The 18626-nt window shown below is 42.0% G+C and overlaps 1 protein-coding gene across 3 annotated transcripts in view; it reads left to right on the plus strand.

Annotated features, from left to right (window-relative positions):
* The window catches only part of LOC128749131 (cadherin-4-like), a 247847-nt gene that overhangs the window by 39104 nt on the left and 190117 nt on the right, over window positions 1-18626 (plus strand). For all 3 annotated transcript variants that reach the window (XM_053848402.1, XM_053848404.1, XM_053848403.1), the window contains 2 exons: window positions 7019-7173; window positions 8928-9028. The gene's annotated coding sequence lies outside the window, so the exon portion shown is untranslated. The remainder of the gene's footprint in view (window positions 1-7018; window positions 7174-8927; window positions 9029-18626) is intronic.

Consider the following 18626-nt stretch of genomic DNA (forward strand, 5'->3'; position numbering starts at 1 on the left):
CACACGACGGCACTAGCCATCTCGCGACTTGGCGACTTGCTGCTAGTATCAAACCAGTGTCTGCCTTGTCTGTATCAAAACTCCAAAGAAAAAGGGGAGCAGGTGGAGGGAGGAGACACAAGGGAACGACAGGATCAAATAAAAGCACCAACTAGATCTTAATGGTTAGTTGAAATATTATTTTTATATTATTTGAAATCATAGTTTAATAATTCATTTTTGTGGACATAATACATTTTTACATTTTTTCTTCTAATGGTGTCCATCTCTTTACTCTGCTCGCAACTAAAATACATACAAATCTTCTTTGCAGAAAAAAACCCATCAGCATACAACAGCAAGTTAGTCACTTTACGTGTTTGCCAGAATATCAAAGTCAGTCAGTCAATTATACTCACTTCAGTAGTGATCTAATGGGTTGCACATTTTCTCTCTTTTTTTTCTGAGCCGACGTCCTGTTTGGCTTTCTTCACTGCTTCTTCTGTGATGGAGAACAGTGCCAGCTCCTTCTGAAAGGCTGCTGGCAATGAAGTTGTTGCTGCCATCAGGCAATGTTCTCACGCAAGAAAAAAAAAACGTATATCATGCAATTGCAGACATTTCGGATGGAAAATATCTCATTAAAGGGGTTAAACTTGCCATGCATATGCAGGAGTATCTGCAGCAGTATGGCTACTAAACAAGAACAGCATGATCCCTACACTGATGTCCAAGCTTTTACATGTTCAAAACTTTGCACAGAAGGCGCAGCTGTTCCTTGGAAAATACTGTCTCAATAAAAAGTTTCCGCTATAATTGGCGCCTGGGGTTCCGAAGTTGTGGGCAACCACGACCAGATCAGAAAGGGTCTGATGATAATAGATGTGCATACCAGGATATTAAAGTCAGAAAATGTCAAGCTCTATTGCACTCTTACATCTTTGTTCCTCCATGACGCTGGATTGAATCATAAACGCTGCGCATTCTGACAGGCATTTCCGTTTTTCAATTTGGGGCAGTTAGATAGCAAAGTTATAAATCTATTAAGCAACACACAGAAAGATTGCTCACCTCCTCATTCGTCCTTTATCGCTCACGCCCCGATTTCCCCAAAGGGGAGATGTCTGTCAATACTCCACGAAAAGCCCCCTGACAAGAGGAAGTCACAAGGAACAGTGATCAATTTTAGATATGGCCAGGAGCTCTGGGTTTACCAACAAAAGAGATTTCATGCGCTGTTAGTGCTATTGAGTGGCAAGTGGATTAGCTCACACTTCACATTAACCCCCTAAAAAAATCAACACCAATGACCCACTTAGCAAACGCCCCACTAGCAGTTACACTGCGATAGCATCGGCGATAATTGAGACACTTGCGCAGCGGCGAACATTTAGAGCCTGGTAAACACAGAGGGACTGACTCTGAGGTCACCGTCGGGACGGCACTATCGATCCAGAAAGTGCTGTTGTTAAAATTCAACTGTAGAAGATGTCGGCGTTATATATGAAAGATAATCACTTGCATATGAGGGACGTTCAAACATCTCAGGAGAGCGTTTTAGGCGCCACCATACTATTACTCCTGCCTGTGGCTGTTCAAAAAGTGACCCGAGGTTATAGATCCACTTAATTGGATTTTTCCAACTGAAGAGGGAGCTAATTATCCGAACAGTGGTTGCACTTTTAAATAAATCTATCACTAGATTATTCTTCCCCCAGTGAATAGGAGATGAGAGTGGGTGATTAATATAAGGTAGCAAGATTTTTGTGGGGGGCTTCAAAGTCATATTCTGCGATTCTTGAAGTTTGGAATGGGTGCGACATGTGCACTGCACCTCCTGCAGGAGGAAACTCCATGAAGTATCACTCGTATAGCAAGCAAATACCAAAATACTGTGAGTTAAGACGCCAAAAAGAAGCTTAAGAAATGTCACAAAGTGAGAGATATAGACCTTTTTTATGAGTTCCTTTTCAATATTGACCTCAACAGGTCTGTGTGTAGAAATGAAATGGCCCCGAAGAAACCGTAATACGCGTATCCTGCATCCTCGTGGGACCTTGTTAACCTTAAGTATCTAAAGACCTGAAACACCTGATGATCCCAGTTGATACATCCGATCACGCGTGGGAGAAGAAATAGAAGAAATTAAAAATGAAATCTTGTGAGGATCTTATCTTTTTTGACTGGGTCATGTTGTCGCAGCACATTGACTTGGTGGTTGATCTCCACACTGAGGGCAAAGTTTACATACTGTATCTCCTGGAAAAGCTTTAACGCCCTAAAGCTGAAACTTTTATTGCACTGGATTACAGAAGAAAGCTGCATTCTCAAGTCTCTTAAAACAAGTTGCAAATATATAATACTTTTAAGGATTAAAGGATTTATACCAAGCCTTTTCTTAGCCATACTTAAGTTAATTGGTTTACAACACGGTGCCTTTTAGATCCCGCAGCTTGTGATAATTACCTTTTGAAATGAGTGTGTAGCATAAGGAGTACATTCTTTCACCAGAATTGCTCTTCTAAACCACGGAGATTACACATACTTAAGATCAGCTCTCAAATCCAGATTAAAGTGAGTCCTCAAAAAACCCAGAAATGCACCCTGCAAAAGGAAAACATGAAGAATGTTGGGGTTTAAATGATCATTATCTATGTGCTTCTCGTACTGAAACAGTGCTGCTATGCGATGAAAAACTCAACAAGGTAAATTTAAACAATCGTCAGATGTCTGTTAAATGGGGAGCTACAATATAAATAAATCAATAAACAGACAAAATCGCTCTTGAACATACAGCTGTGGTGTTGCAGTAAAGAATCCAGATGTATGGAATGCATGTAGATATGGAACTAAGGAGGTCCTTCCATCATCACTCCAGCCATTCGCTCTCTGTATTATTTCCCAAATTATATTAGAGATGCATCCAGACTCTGAATCAGCTTTGAAGCGCTCTGAAAGCAGTTCCACTCACAGGAGGAATGAGTTTAATTTAGATACACATCTGAAAAATGTGGCAGCTCATTTTGGACCTCACTCATACCACCTTTTACAGCAGTATTGATTGACAGATTGGAGAACTGGGAAGCAACAATAATAACTGGACTTCAAATTGGACACACTGGATTTGCTATCGGATACTGCACTGTTTTCAAACTCAAAAAAAGCAGGTGGAATTGAAAGATCTTATCTGACTATGGAGCCTTTCCGGAAATGAGGCACAGAAGTTATTATCATAATAGTCAGAATTTTGTTTTATGTCTGCTACTGTACTGCACAGTCCCACTTTGATAGTAGTGATATTAAGAGGTCAGTCATGTGTCGCTGCATCTTACACACATTGATCTTCCTGTCTCTAAAAGTCTTGATAAATGTTTGAGTATGGCTGTTAAACTTGAGCCTGATTCTCGACGCAGATTCAACAGAAGCTTGGCTGCTTCCCCCACAGACCACCTGTGCTCGGATGCACAACTCATCAAACCCAACTCACTCAATAGAGAGAACGTGAATGGCAATTCTATTACGCACTAATCTGCGTTCAAGGACTTTTGGCACGTCGTGTTAAATGTTTTAAGAGCCTTCTTATTGCTGCTGACAGGTTGTTGTCCTCCTCATAAGCCCTGGCAGCAGGAACAATGGCTTGCTAATGATGATTCATTTTGCTCAAACGGAGCTCAGAACATTTGCTTGAAAACACTTTATAGACAATAGCACATGAAATACTAAATATTGGGAGTAAGTAAAGTATGATAAAACATAGAAGGGGCTGGAGAGACTGCATTTTCTTTTTCCTTGTTGAGTGTTCTATGGCCTAAGGGGTGGGTCTCCTCTGGAGATCCTCCAGTCAAAAAGTGAGGCCGCCGCACTATGTGAAGGTTGTGGACTTTATAAGAAAGAGATGTCTGCTGACTTGCAGCTTTACCTCGTATAGTTTTTTTTCCAGAGAAGAGCTGGAGGTTGTCTGTTATTAGACTTTTTCATTGCTTCTCTTTCAGTGGAGGATTTATAGATAGAGGTCTAAACTATTGTGAAGTGGTTTCACACCTTTTCTTTTCCTTTGTTTCCGACAGAGAAGTTTTGAAAACATAAAGTTTCCCAACATATTTCAGAGTTCACAGGTGTATTAATATCACTAATAACCTTATAAGAAAACTATCTACTGCAGTATATGTTCAAAAATGTGTTTGATATCAGAAAGGTCACTTGTAGTTATCCTTTTAACATTTCAGACTTCTAGTGGATGTCACTTCCAGACCGGAATGCAAGGAATCACGATGACTATCTAGATACCCGGAGCTTTGTCATGTAGAATGCTGACCTTTTCAGCTAAAGCTAAAACCTGAAGAATGAAAGAAGGTCAAGTTCTCGAGGTTCAAATTTGCGATGCTCTTTTTTGAAGAAGTCAATTGGACTTTATATTTAAGGAAGACTGCTTCATGTTCGAACTCGTGTCGTGTTTGGAATGAGCTTGGAAGTGTTGGCTCGGCCATGTTTACGTTTTGTTTGCCAATGAAACGTTATTTAGAAGGCAAATAGAAGCTGGAGAAGCCGAACAGCCAGCAGAGATAAAACGTATCTTGGTCACCAGAGGATGTTTCGGAGTCGATTCAAGCAGGTCCGTGGTGCGAAATCCCACCCCAGGAAGCGGCAGAAAAAACTTTTCTCCAATTGTTTTAGAAACTTGTTTTGTTAATCTGAAGTTGCTGCTCATGTGAACTGTTTTGCATTTCCTGTTCAGTTTGTTTGTCTCTGGGAATAAATCAAACACACAGCACGTATCTGGTTTTGCGAAATGATCAGTAAATAATTATATAGCCAGGAGCCCTCTGCCATATATCTGGGATTTAATCTGCCATATTGTGCAGCATATAGATATAGTAAAATTATACATAAGCAAGCATTGTGGTCTTGTCGAGGGATAATTCTAGAATGGTTGCATGAGAATTTTGAGGTGGACTGGGTGATACTGGTGCCCCAAACCTGGCTTTGGATGGAATGGTGACCTCAGGTGTGGCAATGTACCATTTCGTAAAGACAAAACTGGACGGAAAAATGATGCAACTCACGCATGTGATGGATGCTTTGAGAAAACGGGGTGATCTCAATGCATGAGACTGGATCAACCAATAAAGCAAATAAAAATACTGGTCACAGATGAAGGTAAAACCACAATGATGTGACATCAACTGTTGAGCCATGAAGAGAGTGAGCAGCTGAACCAGCTGGAGGGCTGAGTTTGGAGGGTTTTTTTTTTGTTTCTTTTATGTGATGGCCGCACGAAAGCAAGAAGAGTTGCTCCTGTTTTCGGCACCGTGCCAAGGATTGCCTTGCTGAAGGTGTGGCAAATTGAAATGCTGGAAAAGGATGGGAGTGAGTCTGTGCCATAAATCATTAACTGATACAACTAATATCACAGATGTATGGACTCATTGTTGCACAGAGGAAGTTTGATTTCTCTTAATCTCTAATGCACCTTTTCCAAACGTCCTGCTTCAAACATTTTTCCATTTTCAAAGTCGTTGCATCCAAAGTGTTCTTTTCGATGCCGTCTGCACTCACCGTCTTTGCTCTCAAATCTCAGGTGTGTTTAGAGGATTCTGTTCAATGTGGTGTGACAGGGTCTTTTCTGACAACACCTGTTCCCTGAAGGTCCCTGAAGGTCACTGAGGCTCGACTCCTCACACACATACACACACTCATGAAACCTTTCTCTTGTGCTTTTGAACAGAGAGATATCATTAAGAATTCTGTGGCAACAAACACGGACATTAAGTTGCATCTCAATTCCCCCGACATGGGATGGCTTTATGCTTTTATGCAATACTTTTTTTAAGGCTGTCTTGCCCATAAGACAAAGACATATCCAGAGTGTTTGTTTGCAAGTATCATTATCATGTCAGCATGAAAGCATCACACTGGATCTCCTCACAAGAGCGACCTCATGGCCCACACACGACACAATGCTGTAATTATCAGTGAGAGCAGTCGACCCTCACAGCACTCGCTCTTGAAGTCACACAACATGCAAGGGGAAAAAAAGAATCCTGCTTGGTCGTGGGCTTTATTTATTTTCATGTTGTATCTCATTATTTCTTGCCCACAAACAAAGTCGACCTTTGCGACAATACGTAATGGTCAGTGTTGCTGCAGGAAACACGCCCACTCAGTAATGAGATTGTTAAAACCCTTGCAAATAAAGTGAAAAGTTACACAATGAAAAGAAAGGACTGGAGACGTTTGTGTTCGTGAGATCCCTTTTCCAAGGAAAATCGTCGACAATGGGGGCACAAATTTGGCAGAGAAGTGGAAAACTTTTCCATTTGAAGCACAGAGCGAATGTGAAGCTGGAGTGTTTGTGGAAGGTGGGATGAAATTAGTTTGTGTGTGTCTGTGTGTTTCCCTGCGTGCACCTGCACAGAGGTGCGATGGAGAGAAAAAAAAAAACGTGCTGAATTCTCATGAATTTAAAGAGGCTACTTTACAGGGTTAATATACATAAATGCCTCCTTAGCACCCGCAGTGTCACGGGAGTTTTATGCAGATTTTCAAGCATTTTTCAATCTGCATCAGTCGGACAGACTGATTTTAATATCAGATACACGTCACAGGTTATATCATCTAGAGAGGGAAAATCTTATTTAGTAACAGACGGAAGTTGTATTTCCTAGCCTTATCTGTTTAGGTTTTTAGTCTCATGTCTTATGAGATTCTCATGAAAATCTTTTGAGAGTGACTAAGGACTCCTGCTTGTACCTGTGTTTCCGCTCTGCATTTTACACAACTGTGCACGCAGGTTGTCTAATTCCAGCTTAAGCTTTGCGCCAACATATAGAAATATTCCACTTCAGGCACATATTTTCGTTCACAGCTTGGTTTAACAGCTTCAGGGAGAAAAGAGTGTGTAAAAGACAGCCTTGTCGAAGACTTGTACACAAAGTTCATCACATTGAATCTTCAGAGTTATTAGCTTTTGTAAACTTTAGCACAGAACTTTACAAGATGCTTTTCATTTTCCTCACCAAGGTTTCTCTCTTTATTACAGACCTCTTTTCACATCGACCTCGCTTTTAGCAGAATCACAGTTCCTGGCAGGACGGTCCCCTTTCACGGCGGAGCATCTGGGGATGTGAGGTTGAGAGAGGCTCGGCCGCTTCCAAGGACTGTCCCCTGGAGGGTGACGGCTGAGGCTGCTGGAAGGTCAGTTCTGTTCTTGCTGCGCGACCCTGAGTTAAGTGTTCAGTACAGAGTTCCTGCGGGAGGCGCAGGTGAGGCCCTGGTTTAGGTCTGAAACCATCAGTCTTCTGACATGTGACTAATGGTGTAGAAAGGGATTACACACTCTTTGAAACCTGGCGGAGATCAGGCTTGATATGTCTCGGAACTGACAGAGGGATCATCTCACTGAGGTCAAGGAAGATTTAAGAAATTGTGTTTGAACAAGCTTGGTTTTACGGCTCGATGTGAAGCCCACCACAACTGCTACCTTCTCATTTCTATCATGTCAGTGAAGCATTCATCAGATAACATTTTTTTCTTAACATGATTCTTTTAACATTTTCTGTTGCCCTCTATTTAAAGCGATATCACACACCACACACACTAGTTCTCTATCATTGTCCTTTACAATGTTTCTTGGGTTTAATAAAATAACATTAAAGATAGTTGTCAGGTTAATGGCAGGGAGATTTCACAAAGAACAACAGTTGCTTTAAAATTCATTAAAGTCATCTGCTGCCTTTGCAGCCTTGAAAAATAATGGAGGGCTGTTTTTATTTTTATTGAATAAAATGGCAAAAGTTTTTTCTTTAGTTTGGGTCTGTCTGTCTGTCTATCCATCTATCCATCCATCCATCTATCTATCCATCTATCTATCTATCTATCTATCTATCTCCCTTCAACATGTGCACACTTGATGTTTTCATTTCTTGTTCTGTTTTCATTTCTCCCTCCTCTGACTGGACTTCAACAGCCCTCAGAAAAAAGGCAATTAACCTTCATAACTTCAGTGTTTTTATCTTTATTTAATCTGTCATAAGAAATGTTTTTGTACAACAGTACGCCTGGTTAACATTGGTGTCACAGTTGTCTTGGTGTTCCATGCAGAATTACACTCATGAGAGCAGATCTCAAGCTGGTGTATTTACGCAGTGTCTTTTCCTCCAAAGAATAAAAGGATAGAGCAAACTCCAGCCCAAGCATTTTCTTGTTGACACACAACTGACTGATGTACTGATTTAAATGAATCCTGTCATACTCTCAACGCGCTCCAGTCTTTCGTTCTTGACCTGTTTCCACAAATAAGATTTCTCCATGAGCAAGTCAGCACTGAATGATTAAAATGTGTGAAATTGAATAGTTTCATCTCGGAGTGCAGAATGTTTAGAGATCAAAGTATAAATTTCAGGAAATGAAATGAGCCCTCCCCCCTCCACCATCCCCCTACCTCTCCGCCACCTAACATCCCACAACCCCTCTCCTCTTACCTGCTTTACCTAAAGGTAAAAGGATGATAAGAAAATACTCAGACTTGGAGATAATTTATTCTGGCCAAATTCATTTCCTGCCTCACCGCTTCAGCATCAGATTTTTATACACACGAATGACAACATTTTTTTTTTGTTTGTTTAATAATCATTCTGGACAGAGCTCATAACCAAATAGTCCATGTTTGATGGATTACTTCTAACAACTTCTATATTCCATTTTCACTTCAACACAAAGCCATGAAGGAAAGCATCAACCACCCTGCAGCAGCTTTTCAGAAACTCATCTGATGACTCTGGGGAGTAAAATCATGACTCCCGCATATTTACATGAGCCTAATTTCAAGTCATCACTACATACTGTACATCAGAGTTTTGGAGGATTTGATGGTGTAATTCCTTTTCGGATAACTCCCTGAAGAGCATTGGTCGTTGGTAATCTCTCTCTCTTATATCTGCTTTTTGTAGATGATGCTCTCAGCCTCGGAAGGAGGAGTTCACTGCATCTTAGGGTGGCTTGGTCATCCAGGAGAGCATCTGAGTAGAGCTTCTGGAGAGCAGTGGCGCAGGTAAGACCGCTTCCCCGGTGACCTAAAAACCCCACAAACAAAAGTGGACATGCTGAACTAAGAATTACAAGAATTACAAATTCCATTTACCTGCAGCTCTCTGGTCTGGATTCTTTGAAATCACATGATTTTCATCGGTGAAAAGATTGACTGTTTTGGAGGTTGGGAAGAAATTAAAATGGTTTTTCAATGATTTTGTTCATTTCTGTCTTGTCTGTGGTGAACATTTTTGGGTGGAAAAACGTGAAATTTAATGATGTTTATTGAATTTTTAGCCATCTGTTGTAAATGACCTACTTGTTGGAATGCAGCAACACACACACACAAACTGCGAGACATTCCCCACCTCCTCTCCTCCTCTGGCCCAACCTGTTAGATGATTTTCCTCGTCCCCGGGTATTTAGCAGCATACGCTCCAGCTGATCCCTGGTCCACTTCACCCCTCCAGGGGGCTCTTCTAGTGGCCTGGCCTGATCCCTGGCTCTCCGGCTGGGGCCGAAGCCTTCAGGGGTGGAAGCGGGGAAGGAAGGGAAGGTGGCAAACACTGCTGCCAGACAACAGCAGCGAGAATAGCTCCAGACTTTGGCGTGATCTCCTGAGGACAGGGCTGATATTTACACTTTGGTGATAATCCGTCACAACCCATCGAGAAATACAGTATATCAGTCGGCTCAGGAGGAAAATGTAGTCTTTTCCGGGATAGAAAATGAAATAAATACAGTTGAAAATTTAATAATATTACAAAAAACATCTTATTCTTATTTTATTTTATGGTGGGGAGGGATGAGCTAACTTTACCTGACCTTGCAGATACGTCGTCACCCGCAGGATCCGGTTAAGTCTCACCAGTGCTGAACTCCGTCCCCCACGCCACCATAATTTGTCTCTAGCGCCAGTGGGGAGGGGCTGTGGCTCTTTGGCCTAGATCTGGCAGAGGGAAATGTAGGGTATGCCCATCAGAGACTGTCGACCCTCGAGGACACAAGAGGGCAAAATTGTTGATGATCGATGGCACTGGGACTGAAGAGGAAAGAGTGCAGGGTGGAGCTGGAGGACTGCACTGTAGTGAACATTTAGTGTGTCAATGTAGCCAGGCTGACAACCAAATCAAAGCCAAGTTTGACATCGGTATTAATAGTGGAAATCCATCATGTCTTGGCCAACTTCTGTAATGCAGGGGATGGAAGAGAAAGGAATGTTCCTCGCAGGTACAACAGTGACTCAGTCCTATTCTTGCATTAACATCCTGTAAATCTGCTCTATCTTTAATTATCACTTGCACAAAATCCCTGAGAAAAATCACAGCATTTGTGATTGTAGAGTGTGAAATGTAAAATCTCAGGTCACCCGGACCTCTGCAATCAGGCACATATCCGGCAGAACAGCCTCTGCTCTTATCGCTGAAGATGCTAAAAGCTTCTCCCCATTGACTGTCACCTCTGTGCTGCGCAGATGAAATATATTTAGTGTGAGTGCTGCAACACTTTGTTTGCTCATGCAGCTGAATATGCATGATAGTCTTCCAGTCAGTCTGTGGTGGTGCGGCTGCTTGTTGGTTCTCAGCAGATGATGCATTTATAAAAATATTCAAAAGTGGACTGTGCAATAGGATTGTTGTTGTGTTCAAGAGTTAGGGTCAGTAGTGGGTCGACGCGGGGTTCACAGCGGATGGGTAGGAAGTGTTGATGAAGCTGGAGGTTCAGGTCTTTACTGGCCTCAACATTCTGCTGGAGGGGATTTGTTTGTTGTTGCATCCAGGTAATGCGGAGTTGGAAGGGGGCAGCCAATCACCTTCTGCACATACCATATGATCTGCTGCAGATGAGTGATGGAGGAGGTGAAGAGCAGCGTCTGCAGAAAGCTTGGAAGTGAGGGATGCAAGTTCCTGCTGCCATTAGGGGCGTAGTGTCACCTCCAGACAAGCTACAGACCTCCTGCCTATTTGTTACACTGAGGCAGAACGTAGTCTAAGCACATGACTCATCTATATGGAAAAATAGACTGGGGAGAAGGCGAGGAAAAAAGCCTGCAAGAGCTTTAAAAACAGACAGTAGACTGAAAATGAAATTCAATAGCAAGTTCAAGTTCAACTAGAGCATCTCCAGTCGCATTTCAACCAGCTTTATACAAAAATTTGCCTCTGGATGTTCAAGTGGAGTGCTGACTTCCCGATGTTGTTTGGCCTCTGGACTTTAAAATAGTCTTTCCAAGAAGAAAAAGGAGAATCATTACCCCTCCCCCCACAAAAAAAATAGATAAAGTGAGTCGAATGCTTGTTCAACCACTCCAGTCTGTGATATCCCAAAGTTGAATCCCCCCTCCATGAAAACAATACCAACAAATGACTTTCTAATAGAGATACTTTTGGCAATTAAAACCATCTACCGCTCGACTGAGCGCGCCACCGAGATTCTGCTGTTTTCGCAAAGTCGTGTTTTATCATTCGAGATAAATTAATAAGTGAATGAGTTGAGACTAATGATTTACTTTCCAAAATGGCTCTTTCTGGGGACGAGTGTAAAGTACGAGGCGAGTCTTTTTTTTTTTTGCTCCTGCTGCAAACGCAATTAATTTGTTTGTTGCTCAACCACCCGTGTGATTATTTGTTTATTGTTGACTACACCCATCCCCGAAGCCCCGAGAGTGATGCTGGCCCCATGTTAATGATATTGTCAACCCCCATATCTGTTTTAATTGTTGTGGGTTTGTTTATCTTGGCGATCAAATTGAGCTTAGAGAGATTGAGAGCGTCTGCCAGCCCAGATCATCCAGGAAGACAGATGACTGCACACCACATACGCTGACAAGGAGACGCTGTGACAGTCATTTTAACAAGAATGGATGTATGGAAGCTGCGATCATCTCCATGTACTTAATATAGCCTTTTAAAATGGACTCGCGATAGCAGAGCCTCTCATCAAACATGCACGCTATCTGCTTTACATTACACATAATGGCCTGAAATGCTGCTGGCTACAGAACTGTTGAGTGAAATTAGCTGGTTGCAAAATGATTCTCCAGTGTCAGGCAGCCTGGAGGGACCTCGACTTTCAAATCAAATTGCTTCCTCTGCACAAGTTGAGCAACATTATGTAACATAAACTTTGTTGCCCCTGAAAACTTTCGACAGGGAACTTTCAAAATAGGGGGAGTGAAACTGGTAGATAAGAGAGGAGTTTGGTTAATGATTTGTCGGATATAACAACATGAAGGCCTTAGTTGAGTCATAATGGGGCTCCCCAAGGCACTGTTTTCGCTCCGCTCTTTTTTGGATGAGTCAGTGATGACAATAAAGCGGGGAACTGAAGAGGAGCTAATGTTGAACCTGGGATCTTGGTATAGCGCACTGTTTTTCGGGGTGATATGCGGGGTAAGAGGCTGGAGACTTGAAGGGCGGCACCATTATTGGGAGGAAACAGGATGAAGAGTACACCCTTGGACAACAGTTGTGAAAGTGAAGAGGGATACCACTTTCAGCTCAACAATTATTGTCATATTTTCGGTAGTGAAAGAACAGGATACTTCCATGCGAGTAGCTTCTCCTCTACATCAGGAGAAGCCTGCTGACATTGTCTATAATTATCTTCCTTTCTCAGAATTTGGCTTCTCAAACTGCCGCCATATCATGACAACATTATCCAAGAATGTAAAAGTGTCAAACCCCTTTGCCTTGCACACTCCTGCACATGTCACGGATGATTTCTTGCCTGTCTGAAGAATTGTCGTGAGCATAACTTTGGCCATGGGCAGTTTAATATCATACCTGTCACACTCGATAAGTAGTTTCCCCGCAGACACGCGCTATCCTACAAATGAATCAACATTTGTGTGGGTAAAGGAAACAAAGAGGAAGTGAGCGACAGGGAAAGTCAGAAAGAGAGATAGCGAGAGAAGCGATGCATTATTACCGGGAGTGAGCGGCGGCACAGATGGTTGGGAGAAGGTAATGGGGGGGGCCGCCATTCTGTGTTCCCTAGACACATAACTCAAACGCACCATTATTACTTTGACACAATGACTGCTTCACAGACATCTCCATATCTGGCCTGCCCTCTTATGCGGCTGTATGAAAAGCAGAAGACAGCACAAAGAATGCATCCACATAATAACCAGTCTTGTTCAGCTTCTGGGCCTGGGGTTTTAATATTGACGGTTTTACTAACTGTTGAAGATGTGTGGCTGAGTCGAAAACAGAGTGATCATTTAGCTGACTCATGAATTTGTCAGTGTTTTTCTCTTAAGGAATTGTTGGAGGAGTTGGTTTTGGACTTAAGAAATTTATATGAAGGGCTTGATCGGGGATCTGGTTTATGTTCTTCTACCTGCTGGTCATGCCTAGAACCCATCAAAGAAAGGCACCAGAGCGCCATCTAAATGGAACACTTTGGATTTTTAAGGTTTGGGACAAATTATGTTGAGGTGGGTGGCAAGTCCATCCACAACAAAGTTATCTAGTGTGTTTCCTGCTCAGAACTATGGACTCAAACTTTGGGCCAATTTTCAACAAATGTGTTGGGTAGCGCTGTGGGTCCATGGCGGATACAAAACTGTTAAAATCATGGCAGCAATTTATACTGGCTGCTGGCGACTATTTCTCACAGTCGGAGCACAGACCCATGGATTCAGCCCAGTGCGAATGCAGGGTGACGCAGAGCACAGTAACAAAATGAAAGCTTACGGTTACCTTTCCAAATAAAACAAATTGTTCATGCTCATGCTGTCGTCCCACTTTGCAGCACTTCTCATGAGCAAATAAAACTCATTTTGTGAGGCCATTCAGATGATGGTTATGGAGATACTGTCATGATCGCTGAAGGAGTCTGACCCAATTGCAGATCGACGGTGGTTTACAGAAGACTCGAACAACGAGAGTAAAAGTCAGCAATGGTTTAATACAAATAACAAATAAAACAGTAACAGTAAAAATCAAAAGAAGATGTCGACACCAGAAGCGGAGCGAGGAGGACCCACATGTAGGGAAGGGTGAAAACCTGAAAACAGAACTGGTGAACAAAGCTCTAACCTGAATAACCGGGACAACTGAAATGCACTTGGACACTTAACTCACAGGGCCAAACAACTTAAAGCGCTCGGTGGTGGTTCTACACATACACACACACAGACACAAGGAGAACAGTAACGCGGAGAAACAGAAAAGGCGAGTACAAAATAACACACGCGATCAATGGAATGAAAAGAATGCAATGAGAAACAACAACTAAAATCGGCGTACGCGGGAAGAAGAATCAAAATCGGAATAACAAGAGATGAGAGGGTCGAGAGGGAGAGTTTTACCATCAGACACGAAGTGACCATCTGGCAGAGCAGACTGGAACTCAAGGGTAGAAATCCTTGCCGGGGTAATCGGCAGCATTAAGCTAGAGGAAGTGAAGTGAAAACAGGAAACAAGGCACTGGAACACAGGAAGTAACAAAATTAATGCACATAAGAATACGAACTATGACAGATACAGCAGCTGTCATTTAAAAATCAACGGATTAACTTCAGTGACAAACAGACTCAGCATCAATCTGTGATCCAACCATACTTGTGCTGCTGCTCTCAACACATTTCTCCTGGTCACATGACTGTGTTCAAAGGTGCAACAGTGTTAATGTCGCCCTGTGCAGTTTGACCAGTCATGTCCGGGCCGATTAACGTACTGCACGCTGTGAGCTTGGTCTTTAAGTCATGTGCTGTTTACATCAACTCTGTGAGATGCTAAAATTGCACGGCCTGCTCTTTCCACTGCTGCAGAACATGACTGAATGTGCCGGTCGCCTTTGAAATTGATGGATAGGGGTGAGAGAGTCATGGAGTTTGGATGGCAAACCGTCGCTCAGTGGCTTTAATTTGAATAACTGTTGGTTAAGATTAGGCGCAGCAGTTTCTTTCAGGGTCACTGAGCCATTCGAGACTAATTGAGCTGAGATAAGCGCTTAAGGTGAAAGTAAAAGCAGAAGACCATCGCAGGAAGGTTGTTTATCGAGAGCGATGGTTTTGTGAGGCGACTTCAATCTTTTCTTCTTAGAACTACAGCTGGTAATCCGACAGCCATGACAGTAAATCACATCCCCATGCCCATTGTTCACACAGAACCAAACCCGCTTCTTATCCCTTATTGATCACAAGGCACAGAAAACATGCTTGGCTAACAGATTTTCAGCACTATATTCAGCCTCAATGGTAAATGGTTTGCGACGCAGACGGAAAATGAAGCATCATAGATGTAATCCTCTTAAGGCTCACTTGTAAGGCACACATGGAAAATGGGAGATTTGGGGTGCAGATCTCTGGCTATTAAAAAGGCTTCTTCACTTGAAATAGCGCTACGACGTCCTTGGATTGAAAATTTAATCTCATTATTTGAGATCAGAGCGCTGGACCTTGTCTTAACGTCTTATTGCAAAAGTGCTGCGAAAGCCTTTCTTTGTTTATTTATTTCTTTATTAAGTTATAACTTGTTTGTTAATTTTAATAATGCCATAATAATAACAATCTGATATTGTTGACTACCACGATTCCACACTTGTCTCTGTCCTTGACATGTGCTGATGAGATTTTTGAAGTATTTCGCACAAAATGCACACACCAGCTCTTTATTTTGTCCGTTGTTCATCCATTGTGTTGGTCCACATTATGGCTGTTTATTGGCAGGTACAATATCTTGCTGCTGATATGATACTTGTAAAATACTACTGTACTGTGAGTTCAGCAATCTATTCTAATATTCGTCTATAAGAGCCATCATTTTAGGGGTGAAATCTGATAATACAATACAATCTTATGTGGATAAAAACAAGTGTTATGTGAGTTCAGTCTGACACATTGTATTAAACACATGTCACAAATGCAGAAGCGACTGTCTCTGTATTAAACATCAATATAGATGGCATATAATGTCAAGACAATATCACATGATCAACTATTGTGATATTTGGCAAAAGATCACGCATGGAAACCCTAGTATCTGCAACATTCATCAAATAAGACAACTCTTAACTTATATTTTCCTCATCAAAGAACGACTCTTTTTTTTCGCTTCTGTTTTTCCCCCAAATCTTGATCTGTTTACTGTTTGCATCACTCAAAAACAGTCGCTCCGCTTCAGGCTGCGTCGGTTACAGTTTGGGACGTGACAGCGTTCATGTTCAACCAGATGACAGCTTATTCCAGCAAACAAGCATTTCTTATTCCCTTTTATTCATACATCATTGATTCCCCTGCTGGAGGGAATTAAATCTACTTTCAAGACACTACTGTACTTTGGGAGTCACAATGATTGTGAATTAATCTCTTACAACTTTGTCTTTTGTTCTTTTGGGAAAGGAAGGTGTGCGTTTAGAGATAAGCTTTTACTGGATAAAAAAGAGGGAAACAGCGTGTATTTGTGCTCAAATAGAGGACGTGGATGAAAGAAAGTATAAAAAAAGAACGAGTGAAATGAGAGCTGTAATGGACAGAGAAAAACAGGATGAATGGTGGTAAAGGAAAAGAGCTGTCTGATTTAATAAATCTTATCAAACTTTACTCAACGTCTTTTTATTGACCTCGCATGGAATGCGGAGTATCAAACGGTTCAAATGCTGGAGTTCTCAGATCAGCAAGCCAAGGTTGTCTTTATGCTGTCTGATTGCCACAGATAGAGGAAAGTGATCTTCATCGACAGCCACTTGGTATTCAACTGCCGTTTGAGAGTCATTCGGTGTGAACGTGTGCAAACGTTGCAGAGTATAAACCCATATACACACGTATTTCTTGCATATTCTAGGAGTTGCTGTCCCGGGATGTAATCTGCCTCCGAGGTAACAAAGATAGTCTTGGAAGACTGTCTGCTCGGGTTGTTTGGATTCCTCCCACTTCTGTCCCCTTCTAGTAAACAGGACCTGACTCAAGCTTCTGCGAGCTGCCAAACAGCCTTGGGGGGGACAAAGAACATATTGCTCTCTCTGCCTAACACTTCGTGGATTAAACATTAATTCACTGGGCTCTGAAAGTTTAATATCAAGCCATGTGTGAGCGAGTTGTGTGGTTCGTAGTTGTTGTGTAGGTTTTCGGATGTGACTAATTTAACAGACATTTTATCAAGCGGTGGGACGTCCTCATTAGGAAAGTGGCTTGTTTGTGTGACTTTGTGGAAAAACATGCCACACTTGATTTGTTGTTTGTCGTTTGTCTTATTTTATTTATGATTTTTTATCCTCTGCGGAATCCTGCTGATTCTATGGTTGTCTTTAAGAAGCGCATCCGCTGCTGTGGATGTAACTTATGGTTTAGCAAAGTGTGGACATGCCCCACACAAATCATCCGGTTTGAACAGTGTCATCTCAAGAACAAGATTTTTAAAAGTCTCACTACGCATATTAAAAGCTGTTGCTTGCTGTGCCTATAGATGCAATAACCTATATAACCATGCTTTGTCTGTTTCCTGACTAGATCTTATTTAGATGCATATGGAAACAGACCTGCCCACAGTAACACTATTTCTCTCATGGAAATAACCTTTACTTGGAAACGCTTGTTCATTATGTTTCACTTGACTTCAATAAGTTTACCTCCTACACTGATATTCACAACGTTTGGCATTCATACTGCGGCGAATTGTGATCATGAATTCATGCTTATAAAGATAGAGTCTCATGTTTATTGGAAATGCATTTGAGGTTCATTTTTCCCAGATGAGGAAACAGATGCTCAGTAGGTGTACAAAGTCGCACCGTGATTGTTGCATATTTAAACCGGTAGAAGAGGCAGCTGATATACAATAAACAATAGGTGTGTGTTTTGTGAATGTAAATCGGCTCAAATATGTCTGTATTTTTTCAGAGTTTATGAGATAAACTTACAAAATGCAAAAGCTCAAAACAAAGATCATCCCAGCTAGGAGTCGTGCATCGTCCATGGGGTCCTGCTGGGAGCACACAGTCACTTTAACTGAGATCCACTGAAATTCCCTGCTGACATAACCTGATCTTGCACATTACGAACTTGCCTCTATACTGGACTATACAGTGATAATTGTCTGCTGCCACAGGCCCCTGATATCACTCAGATCAAGGTCATAACTGGCTGATACATCTGTGGCTCACCTTTCCTCACCCTGCTTTTGCAAGCTGACAGGCTTCTGTAGGTCCAGCTGACCACACTGATCAACATCCAGGCTTAGAAGATCAGAAAACTGGATTCAGCTGTCGGTATCGCTGCATTAACCCGACGCAAATATCACAAGGACTGAGATGCCCACTGGGGCCATATAAACACGACACTCTGAATCAAGACTTGACATCAAGCGTTCCACCAACCTTTTATTATTAGCATAAATAACACCCACCTTTATGGCACTCTCCGTATATGTATGCACACAGAGTCTTATGAAGGTTAAATCACCATCACCTTTGAGCAGCACATAATCGTATTTTGCTCAAGCTAAGCTGTTATTGCAGAAATGTAAATTGTCTCTTTTACTACATTGTCACTCGTCAGGCAGAGACGGTACACGCCATTCCACGCACAATCGAAAAGAAGACTGGACCTTGGAAGCAGTGCTTTTGTTGCCTGATGTAATTCATCAGGATTTTCATTTCACTGAGACACTCAG

Source organism: Synchiropus splendidus, chromosome 18 (assembly GCF_027744825.2).
Source record: "Synchiropus splendidus isolate RoL2022-P1 chromosome 18, RoL_Sspl_1.0, whole genome shotgun sequence".
Classification (NCBI taxonomy): Eukaryota; Metazoa; Chordata; class Actinopteri; order Syngnathiformes; family Callionymidae; genus Synchiropus; species Synchiropus splendidus.